This window comes from Mirounga leonina, unplaced genomic scaffold (assembly GCF_011800145.1).
Source record: "Mirounga leonina isolate KUSES-001 unplaced genomic scaffold, KU_Mleo_1.0 Mir_127, whole genome shotgun sequence".
Taxonomy (NCBI): Eukaryota; Metazoa; Chordata; class Mammalia; order Carnivora; family Phocidae; genus Mirounga; species Mirounga leonina.
The window spans coordinates 69,815,008-69,835,779 of NW_023270316.1; the positions used below are offsets into that span (position 1 = coordinate 69,815,008).

The 20,772-nt window shown below is 35.7% G+C and overlaps 1 long non-coding RNA gene across 1 annotated transcript in view; it reads left to right on the plus strand.

Moving 5' to 3' along the window:
• LOC118009530 overlaps positions 1-20,772 on the plus strand; it is a 462,984-nt gene that overhangs the window by 216,192 nt on the left and 226,020 nt on the right. Inside the window, exon 2 of the long non-coding RNA XR_004678962.1 lies at positions 11,628-11,730. This is a non-coding gene — a long non-coding RNA (uncharacterized LOC118009530). The remainder of the gene's footprint in view (positions 1-11,627; positions 11,731-20,772) is intronic.

Genomic DNA, 20,772 nt, shown 5'->3' on the forward strand with positions numbered 1-20,772 from the left:
GTGTTCCCTGTGTGATAATTCATTAAGATGTAGGTTTATATTTTATGCCCTTTTCTATGTGTATTATGCTTCAGTAAAGAGTTAAAAAAATTGAGGAATACAAGCTTATACAAAATAGCATTATTCCATGCACATTCTCGGTTTTGATCATGAATGTGGCCTGTTTTACCTCACTTCCGTAGTAGTAGAAGAGGAGTTTGCTCCAAGGAGCAAGAAATGATTCTGATTTTTTCCACCCAAATGAGGGTCATGTGTTAGAAATGGAAACATAGAAAATAAACACAGCAATCTCTGGTGGCTTTTAAAGTCAAAATCAAACATAATCAGGAAAATTTGGTAAAACCCCATCGCAAAGAAAGCTATCTGCTTTCCTCTGGCTCTTTTGTTTTCAGAGTGTTGTCTTTCCTGGTAAATTTGATTTTACTGTTAAAGTTTTCAAAACATGAAAGTGGATCTCTGGGAAACAGAACAAACAACAAAAATGGGAGGCCCAGGCTGCTTCCTCCTATACCTGCCTCCCAGTAACGTGGAATTTTGCCAAGGAAAAATAAACAACTTCAACTTGGATTTGAAACTCATTAAAGGCTCTTCTGAAGTCAGGATGGATTTCCGTTCTCCCCCCTATAGAAATGCATCAGCAAACAGCCTTGTCTGACAGAAATCTCCAAGAGTAGAAAATCAAAGGCCATTGGCCCATGGAGACTGGAAGAAATTCTGAAGGCAGAAAACTGAAATTGGCAATTCTGTTGTCATGGCCAAAGGAAACCCTTTGGAGAGTATCAGGGAAAAGGAGGAGATAGAATTTTAATGGTCCCAGGAGAGCCATAATATGTCAAATTGTGTTCCCCATCCACATCCTTGTCTGTGCATGTGAAAGTCCTTTCCCTAAACAGAGGAATAGAAATAAAAATGGAAAGAGAAGGCAGCTTTAACAAACTCTGGGTTTTGGAGTCAGTGTGTAGTTAGTGACTGTATGAATTTGCTCATGACCAGGCCAGCAAATAAATGGGAAGCAGTTGAGTGTTCTGGAGTAAAACGTATTTATGTTTTCATTGGGTTTTAAACTGAAGTTACTCTGTAGTCAATCTGTTCATAATACAAGCATTCACTCAACAAAAGGAATATTCTCCTTTAATAAAGTACTCAAGCAAGCAGCACCTCTACAATTTCCAGAGGAGGGAGTTGCAACATACAGAGTTTAGGTCAGTAAATCTTTTTGATACTACTTATCTATTTCTCAGGAAAGAGAGGAAGAACTAACGAGAGTGGGGGGAAAAATGTCAGAGTGAGTGGTGGAGTTAACAAAAGTATAGTGACTAGGAAACCTGAAATAAATTATCACAAAGTAACACAGTGGCCCCTGTCAATGTCACTGAGGAAGAAGAGAAGCAACTGGCTTTACAGGAAAGGGATAGCAGAAAAGCAGGAAAGCTTTCCTTCCTTTGTATCAGATACTCCTCAAGTGCTTATATTTTAGGGGTATATTGGTAAAGAGATTGGGTGGGAGTAGCATTACAAGGATTTAAAAGGGGGCAAAAGAACTGTTTGTGGTGAAAACAAGGAGTACTGCCCTGCCGTATGCAGTTAAGGAGTATTAACAAGTCATAATTTAACTATTAATTTTCAATCATATTTGGGAACAGAAAATAAGCTGTGGGGTGGCTGATTGTAAGTTGAAGGTGAAATGTGTTTTTTTTTTTTTTTTTTGCCAGATTTGCATCTAGATGGATGTCTGGGATGATTTTCTTTTTTTTAAATATTTATTTGACAGAGAGAAAGAGAGAGAGCACAAGCAGGGGGAACAGGCAGAGGGGAAGGGAGAAGCAGTCTCCCTACTGAGCAGGGAGCCTGATGTGGGGCTTGATCCCAGGACTCTGGGGTCACAACATGAGCCAAAGGCAGATGCTTAACCAACTGAGCCACCCAAGCACCCCTGGGATGACTATAATTACACAGATATCAGGTTCCAAAATTGAAGGGCAAATCACTAATCTGAACTAGAACTACTTCCATTCTGCCAAAGAAGCATCCTGTAGAATAGCTGTTCTCAAAGTGTGGTCCCTGGACCAGCAGCATCAGCATCCCCTGGGAACTTGATAGAAATGCAGATTCTCAGGTCCCACTTTTATAATGATTGGTTTTACATTTATTTTTAAAATCATATGGGAAATAAAAAGAGGAGTTACAAAATGACTAGCTTTTATATTTAATTGTGTAGTTACCTTTACTGGAGTTCTTCATTTCTTTGTAAGGCTTCAAGTTCCTTTCATTTTACTGAAGGATTTCCTTTAGCATTTCTTGTAGAGCCAATCTAGTAGCAATGAACTTCCTCAGCTTTTGTTTGTCCAAGAATGTCTTAGTTCTTTTTTTTTTATTTTAAGATTTTATTTATTTATTTGACAGAGAGACACAGCGAGAGAGGGAACACAAGCAGGGGGAGTGGGAGAGGGAGAAGCAGGCTTCCTGCGGAACAGAGAGCCCGATGTGGGACTCGATCCCAGGACCCTGGGATCCTGACCAGAGCCGAAGGCAGATGCTTAACGACTGAGCCACCCAGGCGCCCCCAAGAATGTCTTAGTTTCTCCTTCACTTTTAAAGAACAGTTTTGACAGAGGATTCTTAGTTTGGAGGTTTTTTGTTTTTGTTTTTGTTTTCTTTCAGCACTTCAACAATGTCCTCTCATTCCTTTCTGGCCTCCATGGTTTCTGATGAGAAATTTGCTGCATTGAGGACTGCTTGCCTACGACAAGTCTGTCACATGGTTTGGAATAGTCATTGTCTTTGTCTTTCAACAGTTGGATTATAATGTGTCTCAGTGTGGCGGTCTTTACATTTGTCCTTCTGTAATTTGTCCTGGTTCTTAAATATGTAGATTGCTATATTTTATTTTCAGTCAATATTTCTTCAAATGTTTTTTCTGCCCTCGCTTCTCTCTTCTTCTGGAGTTCCTATTATGCTTATGGTGGTATAAGTGATGGTGTCCCACAGGTCTCTTAGGTTCTGTTTCTTTTTCTTCATTCTTTTTCTGCTCCTCACACTGGGAGTTGTTTTGTTTTTTTTTTAAGCTTCAGCAACATATTCATTTGTGGTTGAAGAAATCCAGGTAAATTTGTGAGTTCCTTGTACTATTTTATGGAAACTATCATTTCATGCCGCGGGAGATGTAATTTGTGTAGTATCTTATTTCTCCACCATGTGTTCTCTGTAATTTGATTTTCCAGGTACCTAAACAACACTACCTTGTTATGAAAACTTGAAATAATGAAGTTTGGTTTTTGTTTATGCGTTTGTTTCATTTTTTAGATTTCACATGTAAGTGAAATGATATAGTATATTTTGTTCACTGTCCGGATTATTTCACTTAGCATAATACCCTCTAGGTCCATCCACATTGTTGTAAATGGCAAGATCTCATTCTTTTTCATGGCTGAGTAGTATTCCACTATGTGTGTATAAGTGTGTGTGTGTATGTGTGTATATATATATATGCCACCTCTTCTTTATCTTCGTCTATCAATGGACACTTGGGTTGCTTTTATGTCTTAGCTATTATAAATAATGATGCAATAAGCATTGAGGTGCTTCTATCTTTCCGAATTGTTGTTTTTGTTTTCTTTGGGTGGAATTCCTGGATCATATAGCATTTCTATTTTTATGTTTTTTGAGGAAACTCCATACTGTTTCCACGGTGGCTGCATCAATTTACATTCCCACCAACAGGGCATAAGGGTTCCTTTTTCTTCACATTCTTACCCATGCTTGTTATTTCTTGTCTTTTTGATTCTAGCCATTCTGTTAGGTGTAAAGTGATATCTCATTGTGATTTTTATTTGCATTTCCCTGGTGATTAGTGACATTAAGCATCTTTTCATGTATCTGTTGGTCATCTGTTTGTTGTCTTTGGGAAAACATCTATTTATGTATTCTGCCCATTTTTTAATTGGATTGTTTGGGAGTTTTTTTGATGTTGAGTTGTATAAGTTCTCTTTATATTTTGGACATTAACCCTTTATCAGATATAACACTTGCAAATATCTTCTCCCATTCAGTGGATTGCCTGTTCATTTTGTTGATGGTTTTCTTCACTGTGCAAAAGTTTTTATTTTGATACAGTCCCAGTATTTTTTTTTCTATTTCTCTTGCCTGAGAAAAATGTTTCTGCAGTTGATGATAAAAAAATTATTGCTTATGTTTTCTATAAATTTTATGGTTTCAGGTCTCACATGTAGGTCTTTAATTCATTTTGAGTTTGTTGTTTTGTATGGTGCAAGGAAGTGGTCCAGTTTCATTCTTTTGCATGTAGTTGTTCTGTTTTCCCAATACCATTTATTGAGGAGACTGTCTTTTCCCCATTGTATATGCCTTGCCTCCTTTGTCACAGATTAACTGACCATATGTGCATGGGTTTATTTCTGAGCTCTCTATTCTGTTCCATTTATCTATGTGTCTGTTTTTATGCCAATACCATGCTGTTTTGATTACTCCAGCTTTGTAGTATATCTTGAAATCTGGAATTGTGATACCTCCAGTTTTGTTCTTTCTCAAGATGGCTTTGACTATTCAGGTCATTTGTGGTTCCACACCAATTTTAATATTGTTTGTTCTATTTCTATGAAAAATGTTGTTGGTATTTTGATAGGGTTTGCAATGGGTAGTATGGAAATTTTAACAGTCTTAATTCTTCCAATTCATGGGCATAGAATTACCTTTCCATCTGTTTGTGTCTTCCTCAATTTCTTGCATCAGTGTTTTGTAGTTTTCAGAATGCAGATCTTTCACCTCTTGGTTAGATTTATTCCTAGGTATTTTATTCTTTTTGGTACAATTGAATTGTATTCTTAATTTCTCCTTCTATTACTTTGTTGTTAGTATGTAGAAACACAACAAATTTCTGTGTATTAATTTTGTATCCTGGAACTCTACTGAATTCACTTATTATTTCTGATAGTCTTTTGATGGAGTCTTTAGGATTTTCTATGTATAGTCTCATGTCATCTGCAAATAGTGACAATTTAACTTCATTCTTACCAATATGGATGTCTTCTATTTCTTTTTCTTATCTAATTGCTGTGGCTAGGACTTCCAGTACTATATTGAATAAAAGTGGCAAGAATTGATGTACTTGTCTTGCTCCTGATCCTAGAGGAGAAGCTCTCAGTTTTTTACGAGTATGATGTTAGCCCTTAATTTTTCATATATTGATCTTAATTATGTTGAAGTATGTTCCCTCTAAACTCATGTTGTTGAGAGTTTTTATTGTAAACATTAATTGAATTTTGTCAAATGATTTTTCTGCATCTATTGAGATGATCATATGACTTTTATTATTTGTTTTGTTAATGTTATGTGTCATATTGATTTTGAATATTGAACCATCCTTGCTTCCCCAGAATAAATCCCACTTGGTCGTGATGAATGATCCTATTAATGTTTTGTTGAATGTGGTTTGCTAATATTTTGTTGAGGATTTTGCATCTTTGTTCATCAGGGATATTGGCCTGTAGTTTTCTTTTTTTGTAGTGTCTTTGTCTGGTTTTTGTTTCAAGGTAATGCTGGCCTAATAGAATATATTTAGAAGCATTCCTTCCTCTCCTATTTTTTGGAATAGCTTGAGGAGAATAGATATTAACTCTTCCTTAAATGTTTGGTAGAATTCACCTGTGAATACATCTGGTTCTAGTCTTTTGTGTGTTTGGAGTTTTTTAATTATCAATTCAATTTCATTACTAGTAACTGTTCAGATTTTCCATTTCTTCTAGATTCAGTTTTGGAAGATTATATGTTTATAGGAATTTATCCATTTTTTCTTGGTTTTCTAATATGTTGGCATATAGTTTTTCATAGTATCCTCATAATCTTTTATGTTTCTGTGGTGTCAACTGTTACTTCTTTTTTGTTTCTGGTTTTATTTATTTGGGTCCTCTCTTTTTTTAATCTTAATGAGTCTGGCTAAAGGTTTATTAATTTTCTTTATTTTTTCAAAGAATCAGCTCTTAGTTTCATTGATCTTTTCTATTGTTTTTACTCTCTATTTCAGTTATTTCATTTATATCTTTATTATTTCCTTCCTTGTACTCACCTTGGATTTTGTTTTTTCTTCTTTTTCTAGTTCCTTTAGATATAAGATTAAGATGTTTATTTGAGATTTTTCTTGTTTCTTGAGGTAGGCCTGTATTGCTCTAAATTTCCCTTTTAGAACTGCTTTTGCTGTATTTCAAATATTTTAGAGTGTTATATTTTCATTTTCATTTGTCTCAATGTATTTTTTAATTTCTTCTTTGATATCTTTGTTTACCCATTGGTTATTTAGTAGCATGTTGTTTAACCTTCATATGTTTGTGGGGTTTTTTCTAATGATTGATTTCTGGTTACATACTGTTGTCATTGGAAAAGATACTTGATATTTCAGGCTTCTTAAATTTATTGAGATTTATTTTGTGACCTAACATGTGATCTATCCTTGGGAATGTTTTATGGGCACTTGAAAAGAATGCATATTCTGTTGTTTTTGTATGGAATTTTCTATATATATCTGTCATGTCCATCTGTCAGATATGTCACTCAAAAACACTCCTTATTGATTTTCTGCCTAATCTATCCATTGATGTAAGTGGAGTGTTAAAGTCCCCTAATATTACTGTCATTTTCTTCCTTTATATTTGTTAATATTTGTTATATATATATTTAGGTACTCTGATGTGGGGTGCAAGTAATTTACAATCCTCTTATTGGATTGATCCCTTTATCATTATGTAATACCCTTCCTGGTCTCTTGTCACCGTCTTTGTTTTAAAGTACTTTTTTCTGATATAAATACTACTGTGCTGGTTTTTTTTCACTTCCATCTACATAGAATATCTTTTTCCATCTCTTCACTTTCAGTCTGTATGTGTCTTTAGGTCTGAAGTGAGCCTCTTGTAGGCAGCATACTGATGGGCCTTTTTTTTTTTTTTTTTTTGGTAAATCTCTTCAGTCACCCTATGTCTTTTGATTGGGGCGACTTAGACCATTTACATGTAAAGTAATTGATAGGTACTATTTACTGCCATTTTGTTAATTGTTTCTGATTGTTTTTATAGTTCATCTCTGTTCCTTTATTCTTCTCTTGCTCTTTTTCATTGTAATTGGTAACTTTCTGTAGTGTTATGTTTGGCTTTCTCTTTATTTTTTGTGTATCTGTTATGGGTTTTAGGTTTGGGGTTATCATGAGGCTCATATATAACATCCTAAGTATAGCAGTCTATATTAAGTTGATGATCATTTTAGTTTGAACACATTCTAAAAGAACTTCTGTGGGGTTTTTTTATTATTATGTTATGTTAATCACCATACATTACATCATTAGTTTTTGATGTAGTGTTCCATGATTCATTGTTTGTGTATAACACCCAGTGCTCCATGCAGAACGTGTCCTCTTTAATACCCATCACCAGGCTAACCCATCCCCCTCCCCTTCCCCTCTAGAACCCTCAGTACTTCCCCTTCCATATTTTATGTATTATGATCATAGTTTACATCTTTTTATTCATAATTTTTTATGTCTAATAATGGCCTTTTCCTTTCCACTTAAAGAAGTCTGTTTAACATTTCTTGTAAGGCTGGCTTAGTAGTAATGGATTCTTTTAACTTTTTTTTTATTATGTTATGTTACTCACCATACATTACATCATTAGTTTTTTTTTTTTTTAATGTTCATAGTTGTCTTATTCAGAGATAAACATACCATTTGGATTTACCTAAAACAATTGGGCATGATGAAACCCTGAGTTACAAACATACTTACCTATTATAATATTTTTTAAGGGAAATTGAACCTGTATTGTCTTCTTTTGTTTACAACCATACTGCACAGGTTTTGTTACCCAAGGTTTCACAGTTCTCAGAGGCCACAAAAGTGGGACAAGTGGGTCACTTTTTCAGAACTACTTGTTTTCCCCCCATTCAAATATTTTTACTCATGTATCTAGAAAGACTACTATCCAGAGGGATTATTTCAGGGTTCAGAGAAGAAAACAATTTTGAAGTAATAGGTAAGGGATACAGTCATTATTTGTGTCAGTACACGCTTTTTACTCAAAAGACCTTTGGCCGAAACCTTATACCTTACATAAAAATTAAATCAAAATGTATCATAGATTTAAATGTAAAATTATAAACATTAGAGGCTAGCATATAAGAAAGTTTTCAGGAGCCCCTGGGTGGCTCAGTCGGTTAAGTGTGCGTTCAGCTCAGGTCATGATCCTGGGGTTCTGGGATCGAGTTCCGCACCGGGCTCCCCGCTCAGCGGGGAGCCCGCCTCTCCCTCTCCCTCTGTCTGCAGCTCTCCCTGCCTGTGCTCTCTCTCTCTGACAAATAAATAAATAAAATCTTTTTTTTAAAAAAAGAAAGTTTTCAGAATCTAGAGATAGGCAAAGAGTTCTTGGACTTGACAACATCATTAGTTTTTGATGTAGTGTTCCATGATTCATCCTTTGCATATAACACCCAGTGCTCCATGCAGAACGTGCCCTCTTTAATACCCATCACCAGGCTAACCCATCCTCCCACCCCCCTCTCCTCTAGAACCCTCAGTTTGTTTCTCAGAGTCCATAGTCTCTCATGGTTCATCTCCCTCTCCGATTTCCACCCCCTTCATTTTTCCCTTCCTGCTATCTTCTTCTTCTTCTTCTTCTTTTTTTTTTTTTTTAACATGTAATGTATTATTTGTTTCTGAGGTACAGGTCTGTGATTCCTTTAACTTTTGTTTGTTTGGTAAACTTTTTATCTCTTCTTCAATTCTGAATGATAACCTTGCCTGGTAAAGTAATCATGGTTGTAGGTTTTTTTCTTTTTTTTTTTCTTCCAGGATTTTATTTAAATTCAAGTTAGTTAACATACAGTGTAGAATTGGGTTCAGGGGTAGAATTTAGTGATTCATCACTTACATATAACATCCAGTGCTCATCACAAGAAGTGCCCTCCTTCCTTAATGCCCATCATCCATTTAGCCCATCCTCCCACCCACCTCCCCTTCAGAAACCCTCAGTTTGTTCTCTATAGTTAAGAGTCTCTTATGGTTTGCCTCCCTCTCTGTCTTTATCTTATTTTATTTTTCCTTTGCTTCCCCTATGTCATCTGTTTTGTTCCTTAAATTCCACATATGAGTGAAATCATGTGGTATTTGACTTTCTCTGACAGACTTATTTCACTTAGCATAATACACTCTAATTCCATCCACATCATTGCAAATGGAAAGATTTCATTGTTTTTGATGGCTGAGTAATAGTCCACTTCTAAACTTGAAACAATGGTCTTGTGTATGGTCATCCCTTGTGTAGGCTGTGTGTGCCTGTTTACTTTCTCTGGCTAGCTGGAATTGTGGGTGGCATGGGTTATGGGGTACTCTGACCTGGAGCTGCCCTGGTCGGATGGCTGGAGCTGAAGTGTGCATTGGCCAGGCAATCCTGTGGCTCTTCATGCAGAAGATGTCCTGGCAGGACAGCCAAAGTAAGTATAAGCTAGGGGTTTTCAGGGCTGTATGTGCAGAGGGCACCCTGAAGGACTGCTGAAGCTGAAGTGCTGAAGCTGAAGTGGGTATAATCTGGGATGTTCTGGGACTCTCTACACAGATGGTGTCTTTGCAGGTGGCTGGAGACAAGGCAGGGCACAGGCTGGGGGGTCCTGGGGTGCTCTGAGCAGGGATCACCCTGGCAGGACAGTTGTAGCTGAAGTGGGCATAACCTGGGGTAATTCCAGGGCTCTTTGCAGAGAGGATGCCCTGGAAGGACAGCTAAAGCTGAAGTTCATGCAGGTTGGAATGTCCTGAGGCTCTCCACACAGAGGGGAGAAGGACAGGACAGCTGAAGCTGAGGAAGGAGCAAGCTGGAATGTCCCAAGATGCTCAGTACAGGGAGTCTCCTGGTGGGGTGTCTGGAGCCAAGGAAGGCATGGGCCAGAGGTTCCCATGGTGCTCTGTGCAGGGGACACTCTGGTGGGGTGTGGCTAACAGCTGAAGCAGGAATCAGCTGGGAAGTCCTGAAGTATTCTTTACCTAGGGATGCTCTAGCAAGCCATTTGGAACCAAAATGGTACAGGAACTAGAATGTTCCAGGGCGCTTTGTGTTTGTCTCAATGTAGCATGGCAGCTGGAGCTGTAGTGAGTGCTGACCATGGGTTTCTTAGTGCACACCACCCTGGGACCGCCTTGGTGGGATGTCTGGGGCTGGTGTGTTCTAGAGTCCTAGGACTCACTGATGTGGTATGCCAGTTAGGGTGCTCAGATTCTGCTCAAGTCCAAGCCATCAAGATGGAGAGTGAACAAAAATCGTGATCCTTGCCAGCCCTTCTGACCCAGAGAGAGTTCCAGGAGCTCCTCCACTGTTTGGCAAGGTTCTAGGGCTAGTTCCTTTGTATTCTAGTTGCTCTTTTGAACTGAGGCTTTTTTTTTTTTTTTTTCTGTGCTCCAGGGCAGACAAATCTGCTTAGGGTTTCTCAGTACTGTCCCTCCTCACTGCAGTTCACTGCATCGGGGCAGGGCGGGGGGGAGGGGCTGGCATTCTCTTTGTTGCAGTGTCCGTTTTTCTTGCCTTTATCTTTTGTTGTGTAGAATCTGTTCAGTCAGCCCTCAGTTCTTCAGGAGGAATTTATCTGTAAATAGGTGTCGATTTGGTGTGTCCGTGGAGGAGATGAGTTCAGATAAGTAGCCATCTTGGACCAGAATTCTCCTAGACTGGGAGATTTAAATTGACTTATCTTCAAGTTTGCTGATTCTTTTTTCTGCCTGCTCATATCTGCTGTTGAAACCCTTTAGTGAGTTTTTCATATCAGTAATTATACTTTTCAGCTCAAGAATTTTTGGTTGGTTCCTATTTATAATTTCTGTCTCTTCATTGATAATTTCTACTTATTTGTACATTGCTCCTCTGGATTCCATTAGCTCTTTGTGGCTTCCTTTAGTTATTTGAATACATTTAAAACAGTTGCCTTAAAGTCTTTGTCTATCAAGAGTACTGTCTCTGCTTCCATAGGGACCTATCTCCTATTGAGCAAATCCTATCTGTGACTCTAGATTGACCTATCTCTCCAGATTTCAAGGTATCAGTTCTTTGCAAAGTTGTTGATTTTCAGTTTGCTGACTTTTTTTTTGTTTGTAAGCCTGGATATGATGACTTCTAAGCAATTTGCATGTTGGAGCCAAAACTAGAAGTTTCTTCCCATTCTATTTTGTTCCTTTTTAGTCCCTCCATTTTTTATTTCTCTGTTTTCTATTCTCTGTCTTCCTTTTGGTAACTTGAAAATATTTTGATATCTTATAATGATTTTGAGTAAATCTATTTGTACCTTTTTTTTAATTTCTTGCTCATGTTATTCAGTTATATATACTAACATATGTAATGCATAATACCCATATTTTCTAGTTTCCTAGTTTCTGTGTTTGATGCTTTGACATCTTGGGGCCTTGCTGTTCCTGGATGGACTGTCCTCTCCAGGGCTTGCTAATTCCTAAAGAAAGCAAATGATTCACCTGCAAATGTGCCTTTCATATGCAAACGAATCATTCCAGAGCCAAACCTCCCATCACTTCCTTTATCTAACTCTTATACTTCTACACTCCAAACTTAATCTTCTTCGCCTTGCTTTTCCCACAGAAGCCACGATAAAGGCTCTTGCCCACATTTGCCTCTTGACCAATGATGGGTATTTCCCATGTGGACCTTCATGATGTGCCAAGCCTCCTGTTTCTAGGGATCTGTAAGTATAAAAACTTCTTTCATGACAGTCATGTTCATGCCTATGTATGTGTCTTACCATACCTGATTCAAACAAATTCTGGTTACTTTTAAAACAACAGTCTGCTAGTGTTGACATTTACTAGTTAGAAAACAGTTAGAATCCCTATCTCTTTTTACATCCCTTTAACTGTTCCCATTAATATGAAGTGTCTCAAGTATTTCCTCTACATACATTTAAAACCACCCAGACATTACTGTAATTTTGGTTTTAACCATCAAATATCATTTAGAAAACTCAGTAGGAAAATTACCCATATATTTACTCTTTCTATTATTCTTTCATCCTTTCTGGTATGGTAAGAGTCCTTCTATTATCATTTCCTTTCTGTTTAGAGAACTTCCTTTAGCCACTCTTCTCTCAGCATTTGAGAAGTGTTGTATCACTTCCTTCTGTTCGCCATGATGGTTAACAAGAACTTGCAGTCATTCAAATAGTTTTTCTATAAAAGTAGAAGTCATTTCTTCAAGATTAACTGTGATGTATTTTGATCTATGATTCTTTGGGTATATCCTGTTTCGGATTTGCTCAGTTTCTTGTATCTGTAGTTTTATGTGTTCTGCCAATTTGGGAAATTTTCATCTGGTGTTTCTTTGAATACTTTTTTTTAAAATTTCTCCCTCTTCTTCTGCTTCTTCTGGGAGTCCTCTCACAAAAAAAAAAAAAAGTTTGATCTTGTGCTATAATCCAACAGGTGAAGCTCAATTCATCTTTTTTTTTTTTTTTCTTTTTAGTGTATTATATCTGTTGTTAACATTGGGTAATTTCTGATATTTCTAATATTGTTCTACCTTTATGTTCACTGATTCTTTCATTCCCTTTATTCTGCTTTTGAGCCCATCCACTGTGTTTTTTGCTTAACTTATATTTTTCAGTTTTAAAATTTTTATTTGGTTATATTTAGTATCTTTTATTTCTTTGGTAAGACTTTTTTTTTTCTTTTGTTTCAAGAATATTCACAATTGCTCATGGAAACATTTCTATAATAACAGCTTTAGAAATCTTTGGAAGATAATTCTAAAATTCCTGTCATCTTGTTCGCATGTATTAGTTGGGTGTTTTTGTTTTTTGTTTTCCTAATCCAAGTTTAGATTTCCTAATTCTTTGTATGACAGACTAGTGATGTTTCAATTGAAATCTGGATATTTTAATATTATGATATTTTAGGTATTTTTAAACCTTCCATTTTAGCTGGCTCTCTCTGTAAAATTCTGGCAAGAAAAGAGGGGAAAGGTGATCCTGCTGCACTACTGCCAGGTGGGGTAGAAGTCTAGGTTCCCTACTTGGCTTCTGTTGACACAAAGAGGTGAGAATCTTCTAATTACTGCTGCCAAAGGGTGGGAACTTGTACTCCCTGAAGAGTGTTCACTGATGTCGCTCTCGTTGAGAAGGTTAAGCGTCTCATTTCTGCTCCCCACTTGGCCTCCACTTACATCACAGGAATGGGTTTTGGTGAAAATCCTCAGTCTCTACTAAGCCTCCTCTAACATTATCCCTGTGTGTAGGAGAGGAGGAGCTTCCTTACTTCTGTGTGAAAATGGAATTCCAGTCTCCCCACAGTGTTTTCCACACACTATGGGGCTGAGGGGGGCCTTCATACCATATACTGGAGATGAAAATCCCAGCTTCATACTTAGCTTTCTCTGATGGCACCCCACAGTAAGGGTGTTTTGGGGCACCTCATTACAGCATGGCAAGGATGGAAGTCTAGGTTCCTTACTCTGCCTTTGTGGGCAAGGATGAGAGTGGGTCTCTGCCATTCTGACAGGTGTGAGATGATACCTCGTGTAGTTTTGATTTGCATTTCCCTGATGGTAAGTGATAATGAGCATCTTCTCATGTGTCTGTTGATCATCTGTATGTCTTCTTTGGAGACATGTCTGTTCGTGTCTTCTGCCCATTTTTAAATTGGATTATTTGCTTTTTGGGTGTTCAGTTTTATATGTTCTTTATAGATTTTGGATACTAACTCTTTATCAGATATGTCATTTGCAAATATCTTTTCCCATTCCCTAGGTTACTTTTTAGTTTTGTTCATTATTTCCTTCACTGTGAAGAAGCTTTTTATTTTGATGTAGTCCCTATAGTGCATTTTTGCTTTTGTTTCCCTTGTCTTGGGAGACCTATCTAGAAAAAAAGTTACTATGGCTGATGTCAGAGAAGTTACTGTCTGTGTTCTCCTCTAGGATTTGGATGGTTTCCTGTCTCACGTTGAGGTCTTTCATCCACTTTAAATTTATTTTTGTGAATGGTATAAAAAAGGGGTCCAGGTTCATTCTTTTGCATATTGCTGTCCAGTTTTCCCAGCACCATTTGTTGAAGAGACTGTATTTTTCCCATTGGATATTCTTTCCTGCTTTGTCAAAGATTAATTGACCATATAATTGTGGGTTTATTTCTGGGTTTTCTGTTCTGTTCCATTGATCTATTTTTTGCGCCAGTACCATACTGTTTTGATTACTACAGCTTTGTAATATAACTTGAAGTCCAGAATTGTGATGCTTCCAGCTTTGTTTTCTTTTTCCAGAATGCTTTGGCTATTCAGGGTCTTATGTGGTTCAATTCAAATCTTAGGACTATCTGCTCTAGTTCTGTGAGAAATGCTGTTGGTATTTTGATAAGGATTGTATTAAATATGTAGATTTCTTTGGGTAGTATAGAAATTTTAACTATATTTGTTCTTGCAATCCATGAGCATGGAATGTCTTTACATTTCTTTGTGTCTTCTTCAGTTCCCCTTCATCAGTGTTCTATACTTCTCAGAGTACAGGTCATTCATCTCTCTGGCTAGGTTTATTCCCAGGCATCTCATTATTTTTGGTGCAATTATAAATGGGGTTGTTTTCTTAATTTCTCTTCCTGCTGTTTCATTACTGGTGTATAGAATTACAACAACTTTCTGTCACTGATTTTATTTCCTGAAACTTTAATGAATTTATTTATCAGTTCTAGCAGCTTTTTTGGTGGAATCTTTCAGGTTTTCTATATATATTATCATGTCATTTGCAAATAGTGAAAGTTTTACTTCTTCCATACCGATTTGGATGCCTTCTTTTTCTTATTTGTTTGCCATGCTCGGACTTCTAGTACTATGTTGAATAAAAGTGAGAGTAGACATCCTTGTATTGTTCTTAACCTTAGGGGAAAGGCTCTTGGTTTTTCCCCATTAAGGATGATGTTAGCTGTGGGGTTTTCATATATGGACTTTATTATGTTGAGGTATGTTCCCTCTACCTACTTTGTTGATGGCTTTTATCATGAATGGATGTTGTACTTTGTCAAATGCTTTTTCTGAGTCTATTGAAATGATCATATGGTTCTCCTTTTTCTTATTTATGTGATATATTACATTGATTGATTTGTGGATATTGAGCCACCCTCGCAGCCCAGGAATAAATCCCACTTGGTCGTGGTGAATAATTTTTTAAATGTATTGTTGGATTCATTTTGCTAGTATTTTGTTGAGGATTTTTGCATCTGTGTTCATCAGAGATATTGTCCGTAGTTCTCTTTTTCTTGTAGTATCTTTATCTGGTTTTGGTATCAAGATAATGCTGGTATCATAGAATGAAATTGGAAGTTTTCCTTCCTTTTCTATTTTTTGGAATAGTTTGAGTTCACGAAGAGATATTAACTTTTAAATGTTTGGTAGAATTTGCCTGTGAAGCCATCTGGTCCTAGACTTTTGTTAATTGGGAGTTTTTTGATTACTGATTCAATTTCTTTGCTGGTTTTTGGTCTGTTCAAATTTTCTATTTCTTCCTGTTTCAATTTTAGTAGGTTATATGTTTCTAGGAATTTATCCATTTCTTCTAAGTTGTCCAATTTGTTAGGCATATAGTTTTTTATAATCTCTCAAAAATGTTTGTATTTATGTGGTATTTTTTATTTCTCCTCTCTCATTTGTGATTTTATTCATTTGGGTCCATTCTCTTTTGTTCTTGTTAAGTCTGGCTAGAGGTTTATCAACTTTATTGCCTTTTTTCAAAGAAGTAGTTTCTGGTTTCATTGATCTGTTCTATTCTTCTTCTGGTTTCTATATCATTTGTTTCTGCTCTAGTCTTTATTATTTCCTTCCTTCTGCTGATTTTAAGTTTTGTTTATTCTTTTTCTAGTTTCTTTAGGATAAGTTTAAGTTGTTTATTTGAGATTTTTCTTGCTTCTTGAGGTTGGCCTATATTGCTATAAACTTCTCTCTTAGACCACTCTTGCTGCATCCCAAAGGTTTTGGACTGTTGTGTTTTCATTTTTATTTGTTTCCATGTACTTTTTTATTTCTTATTTTATTTCCTGGTTGACTCACTCATCATTCAGCAGCATGTTATTTAACTTCCATATACTTACGGTCTTTCCAGATTTTTCCTTGTGGATGACTTCTAGTTTCATAACATTGTGGTCAGAAAAGATGCATGGCAGCACTTTGATCTTGAATTTGTCAAGGATTGTTTTGTGGGCTAATATATGATCTCTTCTGGAGAATGTTCCATATGCACTTGAAAAGAATGTGTAGTCTGCTGTTTTAGGATGGAATGTTCTGAATGTATCTGTTAAATCCATCTGGTCCTGTGTGTCATTCAAAGCCATTGTTTCCTTATTGATACTCTGTTTAGATGATGTAAGTGGGGTATTAAAATCCCCTACTATTATTGTATTATTATTGATTAGTTCCTTTATGTTTGTTATTAACTGGTTTATGTGTTTGGGTGCTCCCATGTTGGGTCCATAAATATTTACAATTGTTATTTCTTCTTGTTGGATTGTCCCCTTTATTATTATATAGTGTCCTTCATTATCCCTTGTTATAGTCTTTGTTTTAAAGTCTATTTTGTCTAAGTATTGCTACTCTGACTTTCTTTTGACATCCGTTTGTGTGATGAATGTTTCTCCATTCCCTCCCTTTCAATCTGCAGATTGTCTTTAGGTCTAAAATGAGTATCTTGTAAGCAGCATATAGATGAGTCTTGTTTTTTTTATCCATTCTGTCACCCTGTGTCTTTTGATTGGTTTGTTTAGTCCATTTACATTGAAAGTAGTTATTGATAGATGTGTATTTATTGCCATTTTATTACTAGTTTTGTGGTTGTTTTTGAATATTTTCTCTGATCCTGTCTTGTCTTGCTGTCTTTCATGGTTTGCTCATTTCCTTTAGTGATATATTTGGATATATTTCTCTTTATTCTTTGCATATCTATCAGTGGTTTTTGATTTGTAGTACCATTAAGTTTGTATGTAACATCTTCTGCATATAGCAGTCTATATTAAGTTGGTGTTCATTTAACTTGGAAACCATTTTTTACTCCTCTCCTCCCCACATTTTAGGTATATGGTGTCATATTTTACATTCTTTTATTTTGTGAGTTCCTTGACTGTTTTTTTCCAAAATATTCATTTTTACTGCTTTTGTGTTTCCTTCCTTCATACTGTCATTTTTGGCCTTGCCTTTCCTTTCAGAGTCCACTTTAATATTTCTTGCAGGGGTGGTTTAGTGGTCATGAACTCCTTTAGTTTTTGTTTGTCAAGGAAACTCTTATCTCTCCTTCTATTCTGAATAACAGCCTTGCTGGATAGAGTATTCTTGGCTGCAGGTTTTTCCAATTCAGCACTTTGAATATATCAGGCCACTTCTGATTACTATGGCTTTGTAGTATATCTGAAATGTGGGATTGTGATACTTGCAGTTTTTTCCCTCCTTTCTTAAGGTTGCTTTGGCTATTCGGGGTTTTTTTGTGGTTCTGTACAAATTTTAGCACTATATGTTCTAGTTCTGTGAAAATACTATTAATAATTTTTGTAGGGATTACATTGAATCTGTAGATTGCTTTAGTTAGTATGAACATTTTAACAGCATTAGTTCTTCCAGTCCATGAGCATGAAGTATTTTTTCCATTTGTTTGTGTCATCTTCAATTTCTTTTATCAATGTCTTACAGTTTTCAGAGTATAGGTCTCTCACCTGCTTGATTAAATATATTCCTAGGTATTTTATTCTTTTTGATGCAATTGCAAATAGCATCATTTTCTTAATTTATATTTTTTGCTACTTAATTATTACTGTAGAGAAATACAACACATTCCTGTGTATTAATTTTTATCCTGAAACTTTATTTAATTCATTTATTAGTTCTATCAGTTTTTTTGGTGGGTTTTCTATATATAGTATCATGTCATTTGCAAATAGAGAGTTTTACTGTTTCTTTCAAATTTGGATGCCTGTTATTTGTTTTTCTTGTCTGACTGATGAAGCTATGACTTCTAGTATTATGTTTCTTGTCTTGTTCCTGATATTAGAGGAAAAGCTTTCAGTTTTTCACCAGTGAGGATCATCTTAGTTGTGGGTTTGCTGTACAAAGCCTTTATTATGTTGAGCTTTGCTCTTCCTAAACCCATTTTGTTGAGAGTTTTTATCAACATTGAACTTGTCAGATGTTTTTTCTGCATTTATTGAGATGATATGGCTTTTAAGCTTCATTTTGTAAATGTGATATGCGACATTCATTGATTTATGGATATTGGACCACCCTTGCATCCTTGGGGAAAAAAAACCCTTGACTGTAGTGATTGATCCTTTTATTTTCATTGTTGAATTAGGTTTACTAATATTTTATGGAGGAGTTTTACATTTATGTTCCTCAGGGATATAGTTCCTTAGGCTTATAATTTTTTTTTTTCTGTCTTTTTTTTGTAGAGTCTTTGCCTGGTTTTATATCAGCATAATGCTGGACACATAAAATGAATTTGCAAGTTCTCCTTTCTCTTCTGTTTTTTTTGGAAGAGTTTGAGAAGAATAGCTATTAACTTTTCTTTGAACATAGGGATCCAGCATTTTTGTCTTTTAAACCTGTTTGTTTGAGGTGCCTACTTAGCTCAGTCAGAAGAACATGTGACTCTTGATCTTGGGGTCATGAGTTCAAGCCCCATATTGGGTGTAGAGATTACTAAAAAAATAAACTTAAAAAATAAATAAAAATAAACCTTTTTGTTTACCAATCAAGTAAAGTTAATAGGGTAAATATGAATTTAGTGCCATTGTATTACCCATAAAGTTGTTTCTGGAGATTTTCTCTGTTCCCTTCTAGTATTTGTTGCTTTTGGTCTTTCTTTCCCACTCAAAGAGTCCCCTTTAATATTTCTTGTAGGGCTTGTTTAGTGGTCATGAACTCCTTTTGTTTTTATTTGTCTTGGAAACTCTTTATCTCTCCTTCTATTCTAAATGACACCCTTGCTAGATAAAGTATTCTTGGCTGTGTATTTTTTCCCATTCAGCACATTCAATATCTCATGCCACTCTCTTCTGTCCTGTTAGGTTTCTGTGGAAAGATCTGCTAACCAGATTTGTCTTCCCTTGTATGTTAGGAATTTCTTTTCCTTCACTGCTTTCAGGATTCTTTCCTTATCTGTATTTTGCAAATTTTACTACAGTATGTCTTGGTATTGACTAGCTTTTGTTGATTTTGATGGGAGTTCTCTACCTCCTGGAATTTGGATGTCTGTCTCTTTCCCCAGATTAGGGAAGTTTTCAGCTACATTTTCCTCAGATAAACCTTCTGCCCTTCCCCCCCCCCCCGCCTCTTTTTCTTCGGGGACTCCTATGATACAAATGTTATTATGCTTTATGGAGTCATTGAGCTTAAGCACTAGATGTTATATGTAAATGGTGAATCACTAAATTATACTCTTGAAACCAATATTACACTAATGTTACCTAACTAGAATTTAAATAAAAATTTGAAAAAAAATAAAGTTAATAGGGATTCTGGCTATCCTTGCAAGAGCAAGATCAGTCATTTATTAGTACAGTTATGCTAACACCTTTGTTAGTATGGTTCCCCCAATACCAACCACTGCAGTTTTCTATATCTTCCTTAACACTGGCAGGCAGTTCAACTTTTGTCCTCAATTGGATTAACTCCAAGTTTATTCCATAACCTAGACTGAAATGCATTCACTTTTACTTTTCAACTCAAATTTTTCCCAGTCACATAATAAGCTCAAATGATACAATAAAGATACCATGATAATACAAGGTCAATAATATAAAAAGTCTGAAAATTGCATAATATTGATTCCATTTTATTATTTTATTTCTATGGAGGAATAAAGTCCAAAAAATCATGTTCCTATTCTCTATATAAGTTAAAGGCACAGCCCAAATTCATCAATATAAAAAAAAGAAACTAAAAGACCATATTTCTTTTTTCCTAAATTACTTCTTTTACACAGTGTTAAGTCGCAGTTTAAATCAGTCTCCTGGATACTTTTAGGGGTCCATTCAGCTACTTTAGCATGAGTAGTTACTAACAGAAATAAAGGTAAGCTCTTTGGGGGAAATAGAAAATTAAAGAAATAATATCTGAACATTTTCCAAAATTGATGAATATTCTACACCTATAAATACAATAAACTCAGTGGATCCCAAGCAAAAGAAACACAAAGAAAAGCACAGCAGGGCTCATTATAATCTAGTCGCTAAAAATCCATGATAAAAAGAAAACCTTAAAGGCAGCCAAAGAAAACATTACATACACAAAGGTAAGAATAAAAAAAAGAAAAAAAGAATGACAGAAGACTTTTCTTCAGAGGGTAGGCAAACCAGAAGACAATGGAACAACATGTTCAAAATGTTGAAATATAAAGAAAAAAAGTCAAGCTATAACTCTACAGCTAGCAAAAAGGAGGAAACAAGGACTTTTTTGACAAGCAAAAGTGAGAGAATTTATGATCAGAAGAATGAACTACAAGAAATGTTTTTAAAAACAATTTTTAAGACAAAAGAGAATAACTATATGGAAATTTGGACTACACAGAAGAGTAAGGATGATTAGAGCTGATACTTATCATGAGTAAATATCTTTCTCATTTGTTAATACTTTTTCAAAGGTAATGTACCATTTAAAAGAAAACTAATAGCAATGTATTATAATAAGCCTATAATATATAGATAGATAGATGATAGATAGATAGATAGATAGATAGATAGATAGATAGATAGATAGATAGATAGATA